Genomic DNA, 15,113 nt, shown 5'->3' on the forward strand with positions numbered 1-15,113 from the left:
AGAGGGTGCCAGCCCTTGGACCCCCGAGAAAGTTGGATGGGGTCTCTAGAGTAATGGCCAGGTTTCTCCTTGGTCTGGGGGGTGTACAGCTTTCTGAAAGAGACACTCCCGCTCAGAGTTTGGGTTTCTCTGGATTTTCTGCCTGAAGACAGAGCTTAAAATCAGAATCCTGGAAAAACTGGAAGCTCCGGGATTCAGGTCAGGTAAGAGAAAAAGGAATTTAGGAGTGCCTTGAGATGTAAAGGAAGGCCCTAAGCATCTTAAGCTTTTCAGTCAGGGGATTTTTCTCAAGCCAAATATCTCTGCTCAAGATAGGATTTTTAGAGGCAGAAGTGTTTTGTCTCATTTTGGACAGGTAAAAGCTTTTAGTTTTTCCCCAAATTCTTGCAGTGCCTCTCATGCGTTTAGATGTCTCTAGAGGCAGAGAGCAACAAAAGGGGGCCTTTTGTCAATACACAGCAATTCCCATGGGATGTCCCCTAAAAATTCTGCCTGAACCTGGGGCTCTAACAATAACAGTCCAAAACCTAATTGGGGGTAGCTTTGAGCATCCACTATGGAATGGGGAAGAAAAAAAAAGGTTTTTTTTACCTTGGCCAGATTTTCAGGATTTCCAGGTCAGGGAACTAAAAATGATGAGGTTAGTGGCAGGTTCGGGGTTGAGGGAACCAAATGAAGAGGTTTGGCTCCCTTAGATTTTCCTAGGATTCGGTGCAGGGTAGGGAGTTATAGGAACCTCTTTCTGGCAGCACAGAGGTCCTTTAGCCAGGCTTTCTCTGGATTCCTTGCGGTGGCCACCAAATGGGAAGTCAGCCTTTCCTATGCATGACTAGAAAGACGGAATTCCTTGGTGGCAAGGTCCTGACAGAGAAGTAAAGTTTCTAGCAGAGAAATCCTGACAGAGAGGTATAAAGTCTTGTTAAGGAAATAGGTGAGAAGGAGATAAAGAGGAGTTAACGCTGAAAGAGAATATAATTTCAGCAGACAGAGGGTTGCTACTATGCCAGGGAGAGAGAGAGAGGTTCCTTGGCATGGTATATTAGGTCCTCTGCAAGGACTGAGACCCAAGTTGGCTCATTTTATAATAGAAGTCTAGGCTAGCGGCTCTTGATAGGGGCTGGGTGCAGTCTAAGCTGGAATCAGAAAAGGGAATCTGGAAATTCAATGAATATCTCTGGACTAATCCCCATCTCAATGGGGAGCTCAATTAGTAGTGAGTATTATCAATGGGGGTGGTGCCCATTTCTCAAGATAATAGAATAAAGCTATTTATCCTTTTTCCCTTAGGCAGGGTCTTTTGCAGAGGCTTTCTCCTTGAACGAGTTTCAGAGAGTTTCAGGGTCCCCCCTTCAGTTTCAGGCTCCCCTCCTCAATTAGGTCATGGAGCAAGAACTTCAGACAATAGGGGAATTAGTTAATTTAGAGATTAAATCTCACAGTTCTTCAAATAGCCACTCAGTGGAATTCAGTTGTTCAGATGGATGACAAAGTTGAATAAGATTGTGGTGTTTGGAATGTAAGCTCATCAAGGGCAAGGTCAAGGTCATTTTTATCTTTGTATCTCCAGTGTCTACCTCAGTGCCTAAAACATAGTAGGTTTACCTTAGTTTCCTCACCTATAAAATGAGATGGGGAAGGAAATGGCAAGACACTCAAGTATCTTTGTCAAGAAAACCCCAAATAAAAATGACTGAAAAATGTTTATTGAATTGGTTGAAAATGTGCTTTCCTACTAACTAGTCCCACAAGGGATCCAAATGAATACATGGCTCATATTTTTAGGGTGCTTTCTGATTACAGAGTCCTTCTTGTACTTCTCATTTGATCCTTCATTAACGAGTCAGCAAATATTTATTATGTGCCCACTAAGTAACTGGCACTGTGCTAGGCATTGAGAATACAAATGCAATCAATGAAATAAATCCTCCTGCCAAGGTGCAGTTTCCTGTTATTGTTTCCTAGGAGGAAAATATTTAAGGACTCCTGGGAGGTTCAGTGGATAAAGCATCAGCTGTAGAGTCAAGAGGATCTGAGTTCAAATTTAATCTCAGACACTTACTAGCTTTATGACTCCAAACAACTCACTCACCTCTCCCCTCACCAAGAAAAGAAGAGAACATTTGACATGAAAACCATTTCAGCATTTTTAAAAAGAACATTTCTTAGCATTTTAAAAGAAATTTATTTACCTACAAGAACCAATTCCAAATGGTAGATTTTTAGACAATGGGACAGGAAAAGGAAAGAGTTTTCCTAAATCCCTCAAATCTCACTTCATAGGTATGAGGGTACGTCATCTTGCTTTCACATCAAGTGACATAACATAAAATAGAAGTTGCTGTGAACAGAGAACATGAATACTATCACATGCTGTGGCTCACTATAGAAAGAGGAAATTTCTCTTTCCCCAACTGCACCTCAGTCATTCCTCATATGTTTTGTTGTTGAACAAAGTATAAAAGGCATTATTCAGTAGTCAGGCTTTAAAATAATGTTACAGACCCTCAATGAAAATGATTAGGTGTTAGAAACTTGAATGGATAGGGAAATTTTCCATTCTATACCTTTCTGTTAACCTACAATTATAGCAAGAATGAAGCTATCAGCTTGTTCATTTGGTAGGAACAAGAAAATAGGTATTCCATTGGTGGGTTAGACTTTTTCATAGAGTGCTACTAGCTAGTCTCATTCTACTCTCTTCAGTGAGGAGCAATTATTTTAAAAGCACATAGAGAGATAATAACTATTGCATTGCCTTACTGAGGTGCACAGTATTTCAGCTCCAGCAAATGGATTTGGAACAAGGGTATGAGTTTTGCTAGATGAGTAAGCTATATTAATGGAAACAAAGAGCTTGTTTTCAGTCCCTCTTGCTCCTTATCTCAGATTTTTTTTTTTTTTCTGATGTAAAAAAGTGCCATGGGGTTAACATACAGGTTTAAGAATTGTAGATATCTGTTTGATGAAGTGTCTGTACTATAAGGAAAATGTGATAAAATACTGAACTTTCTTTAACTAAATTTTTAAGTACTTCAAAATCACTGGCACAATCCCATTGATGGAAAAAGATGGCTCTTCTCTTTGCCATGATTGGCTTCTAAGAGACAATTTGATTCCTCTAGTTCCATGTGCCTGAGCATGAACAATTTCCTTTTCCTTGTAAATTGGGAATATTTCAAAAGGAAACTTTTTTAACTTTAATTTTAATTTTTTTATAAGAAAAAAAGAATAGAAAAAGAAAAAAATTGTCATGTGCACAATAAAACACGAAAGGATTCAAATTATGTAACAATAAATTTCCATTTCAAGAAAGCATATATATAATAATAGAACACACTGTATTCAGTACTATATATATCTTTGCTTCCTTATAAGTTTTCTGTGCACTTTTTACTTTATTCTTTCTTCCCTCTTTCTTCTCCCCCATATATATGCACATATATGTAAACACACCTATATAAACATATATACATACATACACATACATATACATATATTCATTATCTCTTGTTTTCTAATCTCCTGACTCTTCTACTTTACTTCTATCCACTAGCTTGCCTTGCTAATACTTAAATTAAATTTAATTAAAATACTTGTTATCCTCTGCCTTCAATCTTTCCCTTCCTCTTTATTTCTTTCCCATTAATCTTCACATCCTTCTATACCCTGCCTATTCCCTGCCCCCTTACTTTATAGATTTTGGAGGGTGATATTCCCTTCTTGATGTACACACACACACACACACACACACACACACACACACACACCTAATTAACTCATTCAGGATGTGAGTAGGATTTCAGAATCATCATCCCTCCTTCCCCATCTAATTATTCTATTAATTCTGTGTTTACTCTCATACCTCATTTATATAGCATAATTACTGTTTTTAGCTTTTCCTACATGGATTTGCTTTTTAGAATTACATCATACTAACCTTTTCCCCCAATCTTTCTTTTGGATACCAATTACTAATGACAATTTTAAACACATGGTTTGCATTTCCACATATAAATCATAAACAGTTTTTCTTTACTGAGTCCCTTGAAATTAATTTTTGATTGTTGACTGTCAACATCAAATCAATATGTCAAATTTTCTATTGAGTTCAGGTTTGTTTGTAACAAAATCCTGAAAATCTTACAGTTTATTGAGTATCTATGTTTTTCCTTCAATATTATACTTAATTTTCCTGAATATAATAATTTTGGTCACAAACCTAGTTTTTTAAATTACTGATTCATAGTATTCCAAGATCTGTAATCTTTTCTTGTAACTGTTGATAGGTCTTGTGTGACTCTAATTGTAGTTCTAGCATATTTGAATTGTTTTGTTGTTGTTGTAGTTGTTGCTTATAAAGTTTCCTCTTTGATCTGGAGTTTTTTAAATTTAGCAATGATGTTCCTGTATATTTGTTTTTGGCAGAATCTCTTTCAGGTAGTGATTAATCAGTGAATTTTTTTTCTTTCTTTACAATTTTCTTTGATTAGTTCTTCTATTATTATTTCAAGGTGTTTTCCCCCCTGATCATAGCTTTCAACTATGCTTATATTTTTCTCTCCTTGATCTTTTTCTTATGAGATGTCACATTCTTTTCCACTTTTTCATTCTTTATATTTTGTTTTATTATTTCTTGTTCTCATAAATTCATTGGCTTCCCTTTGCCCAATTCTAATTTTCAAAGAGTTAGTTTCTTCCTTTAGACTTCGGATCTCCTTTAATAATTGGTTGACTTTCTTTCCATAATCTTTTTTCCCCTTAGTTTGTTGTTGTTGTTGTTGTTGTTCTCATTTAATTTTTAAAGTCTTTTGAGTTCTTCTATGAATGTTCTTTGGACAATTAACCCTTTAATGTTATTCTTTGGTATAGGAGAGATTTTTTTTTCCTTTGGTATCCTCCATTATAAATCAACCCCAGTCTTCTTATTCCCATGGTAACTTTCTATGGTTGGGTTCTTTCTTCATTGCCTGCTCTTTTTTTTTTCCCTCTAAATAAGAGTTTGTTAGTATAATCACCTCTCTAGGGGGATGAGGGTGGTATGGTGCCTAGGGCTTTAGGTCTTTTTTTGGTTCTTCCCTCTGGCCTGCAACTCAAAAGCAAGAATTCCATCCCCAGTAAGTGTCTGCAGTGTTTAGTGCTTCTGCACTCGGAAGGGAATGGGGGGTTGAAGAAATGGGGGAGGAGGGCATGCTGTTTCTTTTCCCAGTGAGTGGCATCTCAGCAACACAGCTGGACCTAACCTTCCTTTTCAGTCTAGGCTCTCTCATTTTTCTCAAACTCAAACCTCCAATTCCCCACACTATCTAGGAGGTGCAAGTTTCTTTGGCTGAGATTGAGGCTCCTCCGAACCCAGCTAGTCCCAGGGCTCTCTGCTTGCTGTTTCAGTGGAGATGTTTACACTTCATACAGATTAAAGCTCAGTCCTGAGGTCTTTTTTTTTTTTTTAGGTCTTCTCAAATTTTCCCAGGAGGGTCCCTGTTCTACCCCAAATCTAATTTGTTTTTCACTGGTCTACCTTCATACTGAGGCACAATTTCATTGTTTGTGAGGGAAACCTGGAGAATTTGGAATTTTCTGACCTACTCATCTTCCCAGAATCCTCTTCTTAAAAAGAAATTTTCAAGGTAAATTAACACAAAACAAAATACAAAAACAGAGAAATTTTAAAGATTAATACAAAACAAAATACAAAAACAGAAAAAATTTAAAGATTAATACAAAACAAAATGCAAAAGCAGAGTCTATAGAGAAGGTGTAGGGGACTGTCCACAGAGCATTGAAATCTTATCTTCAGACCACTTTTATAGTCACATATTGGCTCAGACAACAAAGTTTACAGGATGCCCAAACCATGTTCTCTTTTCTTAGATTGAAACCCCTTTTTCAGTCTGAGTATTTTACCCTCAGGAGGGGTTCCTACTTATTCTACAGTAGAGTTGAAATAAGAGTTCACTAGGAGGATAGTACATATTATCTCACTGTAGCATTGGTTCTATGTCCTGATGAGGCAATCCACCTTTTAATTTAAAGGCAATTAATGCAGTGAACAGAGTGCTAGCTTTGGTGTCATGAAGACCTGACTTCAAATTCTGCATGTCACTCAGCCTTACTGAGTTGTGAGGTAATATATTTCAAAGTACTTTTAAGCTCTCTATAAATGTTAGTTATTATTTTTAAAGTATGGACAAAATAATATCAAGCCATTTAGTCCTATCTGTTGCGTAGACAGGATACTAGTTAGAATGACAGGAACCTCTTTGTTCTATATTCTATAAAAAGTCTGTTTGATCAGTGAAATGACTAAGACCAGTTCCAATGATCTTGTGATAAAGAGAGCCATCAACACCCAGAGGGAGACTGTGGGAATTGAATGTGGATTACAACACAGCATTTTCACTCTTTTTTTTTTTTTTTTTGTTGTTGTTGTTGTTGTTTGCTTGCATTTTGTTTTCTTTCTCATTTTTTCCCCTTTTTGATCAGATTTTTCTTGTGCAGTAAGATAATTGTATAAATGTGTATCATATGTTGGATTTAACATATATTTTAACATGTTTAACATATATTGGATTATTTGCCATCTGGGGGAAGGGATGGGGAGAAGGAGGGGAAAATTTGAAACACAAGTCTTTGCAAGGTCAATATTGGAAAATTATCTGTGCATATGTTTTGAAAATAAAAAAGAAATATTCAAATTAAATAAAAGAAAGTCTGTTTGGTTCTAGCATCTCAAGCTACCCTTGGGTATGAGCACAAAATGGGATGGCACCTGGATCATAAACTCCTAGATTTAATAACTAGCATTTATGTAGTTATCTAAGGTTTGCAAAGCACAGTACATTTGATCCTCACAGCAATCCTGGAAATAGGTGCTATTATTATCCTTTTTTTATACATGAGGAAACTGAGGCTGAAATGTTGAATAACTTGCCCAGAGTCACTTCTGAGTGACTTCTGAGTATCTGAGGCACAATTTGAAATCTTGTCTTTTTGTATTCAAGTCTAATACTCTATCCATGGTGCTGCCTAGAACTAGATGGAAATTCTGAGGTCGTCTAGTCTACTTTAATCTTTTTACAAATGAGGAAACTGAGGTTAAATGACCTGTCCAAAGCCACCAAGTAGTAAGTGGCCCTGTCAAAATTTGTCCCCAGTTCCTCTGAGTCCAAATCTAACATTCCTCATGCTGTATCATTATAATGATATACAGTTTTTCATGCTATAATAAACATTAACTTTATTGATAACTTCAGAAATATTTAAGCCAGAAAAGAAACTTTAAGATTCACTGACCATCTTTGAACTTAAGTTGGGGAGGTAGCCTATGCAGTTCTTTCTCTGGCTGAAGACAGCATCTTCCTTTGTAATTAACTTAGGTATTTATAATAGTCAAAATTATTCATTCATTTAAAGTTGTTCTTAAAACAACATTACTATTATTAAGCAGCAAAGGAGTAGAGCTAGAAGAAAAAAAATGACACATTTTTTAGCTTGAGATGCACTGGAAAATATACTGGGGGAGAAATAGGAAGAAAATTATATTTTCTTTTTTATTAATATATTATTTTATGTTATAACATATAATTTGAATTATATTTATTTATAAGTATTTAATAGTAGTATAATTTTATAATATATAATTCTATCATTGTTATTCCAAATATAATACCAAATTATATTTCCAAATTATATTTAGACCTAACTCTGTCACAATCAGAATTTCACTTTATAAGAGTTTGCGAAAGCTAGTAGTTTTCTTTCTGTAGGTTTTCTTTAGCCTGGTAGAAGTGTGGACTTAGTGAGAAAGACACATTTGGAACAAGTGACTAACATAAATCTTTGAGTTAGAATCCAACATAATAGGTTTTTGAACTCTTACCCAGTGATGAAAATAAAATGGATCTGGCTGTTTGTAGGAAAGCTGGACTGTCTGCTAGCTTGTTACCTCCTTTCTTGGTGATGTCAAGCTAAGTCTCAGATTCTATTACAATTTTAAAAAGACATTCTGTCCTTTGAATACAAAAGTGTCATTACTGACCCACATTTGGTTGGACATGTGTTTGGAATTTGTTTTCTAGTATAATGGATTTTTTTCTATTTTCTATTTTATCTGATCATGATCAACAATGTGAAATTTGTGAGATAGATGGCTGGGGTTAGAGGTGCTGTTTACAACTGTGGAATGAAGCTAGACAAAGTGATTTGTTCCTAGAAAGAATCTCAGCCTCATTAGCACTGTGATCTAACTACAACTGTGCTAAATTAATGTTTCTATTTTTATATTATAACCAATCATCTTTCAGGAGGTTGTGTATGGTTTCTGAGCTATTATCAATCCTATACAGGGACACAGGTCTGGAGCAGATCATAATTTGTTTCATTGTTATTTATAGGGAAAATTTGATAAAAATCAAAACCAAAAACAGTCTTAATTAGGGGAAAAAGTCATTAAAGGAGCATAAAGGGAAAGCAAATGAGAGTAGAGAGAGGTAGTCACAGCCCTGGAGCCCATTAAAATTAAAGATCCTAAAAAGTGTGTGTGTGTGTGTGTGTGTGTGTGTGTGTGTGTGTGTGTGTGTGTGTTTGTGTGTGTGTGTTTTATTATCTCTATGACTATCTCTAGGAGGCACATAGATGGCACAGTAAATATAATGTCAGACCTGAAACAGAGATTAATACTTTCCCCCACTTGAAATCTAGCCTCAAAGTATTACTTGTGTGACCATGGACAAATCACTTAACCCTGTTTATCTCAGTTTCCTCAACTGTAAAATGTGTTAGAGAAGCAAAATAGCAAGATACTCTTAAATCTTAGCCAAGAAAACTTCAAACTAGTCACAAAGAGTGGGACACAATTGAAAAACAATTGAATGATAATCACTATCTCTACTTCAAATATCTTCCTTCAAAAGACAAAAGGCCTTAAATAAAACATAGTTGCACAAAATTAAGTCGCACATTGGCTGTATCTGAGAATCTATTTGATCCTGCATTTCTAGTTTATACTCACTCTTCTCCCTTTTGACATGGCCAACACTTAGATACTTAGTGAAGAGTTGAAGGTTTGTACCTATTACAATGATTGTCTAGTTGGTCTTTCTGTCTTTTTGCTTTCCACTCCAGTATACCTATCACTCAAAGAGATGATCTTCCAGAAGTGAAGGTTAGATTACACCACAACCCTACTTGATAAATTCCAGTCTTCCTTTTTCCTCCAGGATCATATCTAATATCCTCTCTTTGGCTTTAAAGCCCTTCATAACATGACCCTTCCTATCTTTCCAGCCTTTTTTATGAGTTTATGCTCCTCCACATTCTCTACAATCTAGTCACTTCGCCTCTGGCCTCCAAGTATCTGCGCTGGTTCCATGACTGGAATGCTCTCTCTTCACCCATTTCTTCCGGTTGTGGTTGTTCAATTCTCTCTGACTCTTCATGATCCCATTTGGAGTTTTCTTTCCAGCTCATTTTATAGATGAGGAAACTGGAGCAAATAAGGTTAAGTGACTTGCCTAGAACCACAGAGTTAATAAATGTATAAGATTGTATTTGAATTCATGTCTTCCTAACTCCAGCTCAAGGGTTCTATCTCCATTGCCACCTAGCTGCCCCTTTCTCCCTGACTTCTTTCAAATCTCAGCAAAAATCCTACTTACTATAAGAAATCTTTCTGGGTCTCACTTAATGTTCATACCTTCCTTCTGAAATTACCTCCAATTTATTCTGTATTTATTTTGTTTGTATATAATGTTTCATATGTTTTCTTTGCCAGTAGATCATGAGCTTCTTGAGGAAAGGGATTTTTAAAAAATATGGTGGCTTTCTTTGTATCCTTCCTACTTAGCACAGTGCCAACTGATGCAGCTTGGCCCTTTAAAATGTTTCTTTTTTTTTAATTTCATAGCTTTTTTATTTACAAGTTATATGCATGGGTAATTTTACAACACTGACAATTGCCAAACCTTTTGTTCCAATTTTTTCCCCTCCATCCCCCCATCCTCTCCCCTAGATGGCAGAATGACCAATAGATGTTAAATATATTAGAGTATAAATTAGATATACAATAACTATACATGACCAAACCATTATTTTGCTGGACAAAAAGAATCAAACTCTGAAATATTGTACAATTAGCCTGTGAAGGAAATCCAAAATGCAGGCAGGTGAAAATATAGGGATTGGGAATTCAATGTAATGGTTCTTAGTCATCTCCCAGAGTTCTTTCGCTGGGTATAGCTGGTTCAATTCATTACTGCTCTGTTGGAACTGATTTGGTTCATCTCATTGCTGAAGATGGCCAGGTCCATCAGAATTGATCATCATATAGTATTGTTGTTGAAGTATATAAGGATTTCCTGGCCCTGCTCGTTAAAATGTTTCTTAAATTATGTATTTTCTATGACAGAATGATCTCTGAACCCATCTTCTAACTTCATATCTTGTATTCTCTTACAGATGAGGAAATTGAGGCAAACAGGATTAAATAATCTGACCAGAGTCACACAGTTACTGAATATCTGGGGTGGGATTTGAATTCATGAAGAGGAGTCTTCCTGATTTTAAGCTCGTGCTCTATCTACTCTTACTTGTAAATATAAGTGTAGTTTCTTTTGCTAACTTAATATTTATGAAAGAAAATACCCTCCTTTGTCTATGGACAAGGACAAGAATAAAAAATCTCCCTCCCTTCACCAAAACCCCCTCAAAAATAGTGGTCACCCATGTAACTTGTTTCAAGGGTAATTTAAAATAATCAAATAGATACAGAGCAAGCCAGAGAACACATCTTAGAAATGAAAGCTACTTTATAAATCAATGAGCTAAATTGTCCCCAGAGCCCAAACCACTCTTCAGAAGTAAGTTGGGTACTTAAAAAGAGAAGCTTGTCATAATTCATTCACCAGCTACTAAAGTTGCTTGAGAGAGAGTATGTACTAGGTTTTGCCCTGAAGTCTGACTTAATAGATTCCAACTTTCAAAATGTTTAGAAGAAGAGTTTGAAGGTTTTCTTCATTTAAAATTTATTATATAAAAGTCTCTAAGTTCTGAGTAATGTGCTTCATAGATTATAAACCTTTTATAGTAAATCATCATGTTAGAGCTAGTATTAAGACAAACTTCAGAAGTAGGATGCCAAGTGAATGTCCCCAGCTTTTTTTTTCAGGAGTGTTCATCAGAGTGTGGAAATGGTATTAGTGGTAAAAATTGAATGATTTTTAATGTGGCAAGGGAATTTGCTATAATATTTAGGACAAAGACTTTTAGCAAAGCTTAAAAAACGAAACCTAACATATTTTGTGGGTTTCTTTTTCAATGTGGTGAGGTGCTTTGGAATAAATAATCTCAAACCTCTTCTGGACCTAAAATTCTATAATGATTTTTTGGGATACAAATACAGATTTTAATGTGCCAGATTTTTAAAGAGTATTTAAATTGATTTGAATTAAACAAGTAGCCATTAAACAATTAGGAGGTGCTGTGCTAGGCATTGAAGATATGAAGATAAGAAAAATCACATTACACCATCCTCAAAGAGCCTGTGATTTTTAAAACAGTATATTTTTATTTATTTTATTAAATATTTCCCTAGTACATGTAAAATGATTTTTAATCATTTACTTTAAAAAAATTGAGTTCCAAATTCTCTCCTTCCCTTCTGTCTCTTCTCTCTATCTTGAGAAGGCAAGTAATGTGATATCAATTATACATGTGAAGTCATGCAAAACTTATTTCCTGATTAGCCATGTTGCAAAAGAAAATACACAAAACAAAACAAAACAAAAAAAACCAAGAAAAATAAAGTTTAAAAAAATGCAATCTATGCTCAAAATTAATCAATTCTTTCTCTGGAGATGGATAGCATTTTTCAGTCAGGATCCTTTGGAATTTTCTTGGATAATTATCTTGCTCAAAGTCGTTAAGTCATTTACAATTGATCATCATGAAATATTGCTATTACTTTGTACAATGTTTTGCTAGTTCCAGAAGCTTACTCTAATTTGCATCAGTTCATATAAGTCTTCCCAGGTTTTTTAAAGCATTCTGCTCATAATTTCTGATAGTATTCTATCACAGTCATGAACCACAACTTATCTGGTTACTCCACAGTTGATAGGTATCCTTTCAATTTCTAATCAAACAGCTTATACTCTAACAGAGGGAGTTAAAACCTTTACAAAATAGGCATTATTAATTTATACATACATGTATATTTATGCATTAACACACCTATATCCAGATGAATTTTATAATTTTTTTTAGTTCTAGTTCTTTGGTAATTTGATATGGTCAGGTTGAATCTCTAAATTAATTTAGGCAACATTGTCATTTTTATTATATCATCATGCCCCTCTTCAATATTTATTTATTTCTGTCTGCTTATTTCTGCAAAAAGTGTTTTATAATTGTTCAGTTGTTTCAGTCATGTCCCCATTTGGAGTTTTCTTGGCAAAAATACTGGAATTAACTCATATTCCAGATGAGGAACTGAAGAAAACAGAATTAAATGATTTGCCCAGGTTCATTCACAGCTTAGTAAGCATCTGAAGCCAGATTTGAATTCAGGATGATGAGCTTTCCTGATTCTATCCATTTCTATCCAATGTGTCACTGGATTAAAATAATTCTCTGTATATATTTCAGTAACTGAATTCCTAGATATTTCATATATACTGTAGTTATTTTCAATGAAATTTACTTTTCTACCTCTTCCTTGCAGATTTTGTTGATACTTATGGAAAGACTGACCTTTTTGTGAGCTTATTTTATATCCTATTGTTGTTTCCATTTACATTGTTATAAAGAATGATAAAGAATGATTGCACTAGTATTATTGGAATAAGGAACTCCCAGATAAAGAAAGTACTTCTCTGTAATTTAGAGTCTTAAAGAGTTGACTGGAACACTGAGAGGTCAAATGACTTGTGGAGGATCATACATGTCAGAGATGGGACTTGAGCTCATCCTCTTGGCTCCAACACCAGCTATATATTCACACCACTGGCCATACATAGCTTGCATTCAGTTCCCACACAGTTGTAGCTTCCAACATTGTCTTATAAAGGCTAGAACTTACAGCATCCTGTGTTTGTTACCCTTTCTGAGATATTCTCCTTGCTCAAAGATTTGCAGGTGATCCCAGGAGCATACAATAGCAACCCACAACACATCTTTATCAAACCAATTTCCTACAACACTGATGCGGAGGGAAGATAAGAATTCTACATCCACATAAAATTGTTTGGCCATGAACAAGAAGAAGGAATAACTGAGGAATCCTTTTTGTTAATGAACCACAAATGAATCATGACCTACAGCAAATCACCTAATGTTTTGGGCACTTTAATTCTCTTATCTGTAAAAAGAGGGATTGGATTGGATGACCTCCAAAGTTGTTTGAACGTAGAGTTTTTGCATTTATTCTGGTTAATTTTTTTCCTTGTAAATATTTTCCTTGCCGTTAGAGTAGTTTTCACAGCAGTTGGTAATGGTTGTCCTGATCTCCTTCATATGATAACAAACTATGAGGTATGTGTTTTACCTGGAATCCAAGTTATATAATAGGAAATAATTTTCATATAGCTTCTCTAAATAGGATCAAGCTCAGTCATATAATTTCACAGCACTTAGTTTCAATTATTCTTGTTTCATTTATATTGTTGTTATCATTGTGCATCAATGTGGTTCCTGGTTCTTTTACTTTGTTCTGATTTGATTTGTTTTCTCATTCTTTTCTGAATTCATCCCATTCATTTTTATTATAGCACAATATTTCATTCATGTTCCACAATTTGTTAAGTTTGATGAACATCTACTTTATTTTAATTTCAAATACTACAATAAACTAAAAGTCTATATCACTCTGTCTCCTCTTCTGTGCAGACAATTTTTTTAAAGGGAAAGATTCAATTTTTTTTTTTTTTTTTTTTGCTGTCAAAACACTAAGAGTCCTAAGTTTTAAACCTAGAAGAAATTTTAGAGATCATTTAGTCCAACCAGATTATTGTATATGTAGGAGGAAACAGAAGTCTGGTTTTGTGCTTGATAAGAATCAATGAAAATATAACTTTCATTGGAACAATAGCACAGGTATTAGACTAATACTTATGTCAGCAATTCTATGATTAGAAAATTAAAAGAAACATTATAAAAGTAACTAAGTCATTGGGTTACAAGAGCATAATTTTAGTTCTAATAATTATTTTTTCAGGTCCTTAATTTTTCATAATTTATTTATTTTAAAAATTCATTATTTAAACATTTTGAATGCCAAATTATCTCCTTCTTTCCAGCCCCTTCCCACACCCACTGTGGAGGCAAGCGATATGATACCAATTATACATGTGCAATTATGCAAAACAAATTTCCACATTAGCCATGTTGCAAGAAAAATCCAATATCTGTAATACAATAATTTAAATTTTAAAATTTATTTTAAAGACTAGAATTTTCTATGTCACCCAAGCTGGAAACACAGGGATTACTCACAGCTTTGTCCTGCTCTGATTAGCAAGAAAACTTTGTCTCTGTTTCTGACCTGTGCTAAATGATTCACTTGTCTTTAGGGAACCAGCTTGCTCCCTGTACTCCTTGCTTATAATGCTTCTAGAGTTAGTATAGACAACTAATTGGTTTAGTTCACTGTAGCTCAGAGACCTGATCTCAGTCTCTCTTAGCAGGGAGACACATAGATGAATGTCTAAGTTTAAAAATATTTTTAAACAAGATAGAGAAATATCTAGGAGTATATTCAGTACTATGTTGTTTTGGGTTTGTTTATTTGTTTTTGTTTTTGTTTTTTAATTGATAAAAAGGAGGGACAGTGAATAGAGTCCCAGGCCTAGATTGAAATACCTTTGCTAAGAAAACCCCAGATGGGGTCACAGAAATCATTAAATAACAATAGTATCTAATATCTACTTTCTTTTCTAAAATCTCAGTTATCACAGATTATACATTCGTTCATATGGCGGTCTCTTACTATTCTTCTAGTTTCTTAAGGAATAGTGAAAGTAGAAATTGAATAACTTTCTGTGGAATTTGGGAGCATGACTCCTGCTTCATGGATGCTGTAGCTTTAGTTCTGATTACAAATTTTAGAAAGTACTTATTTGTGT

This window comes from Antechinus flavipes, chromosome 5, assembly GCF_016432865.1.
Source record: "Antechinus flavipes isolate AdamAnt ecotype Samford, QLD, Australia chromosome 5, AdamAnt_v2, whole genome shotgun sequence".
NCBI lineage: Eukaryota > Metazoa > Chordata > Mammalia > Dasyuromorphia > Dasyuridae > Antechinus > Antechinus flavipes.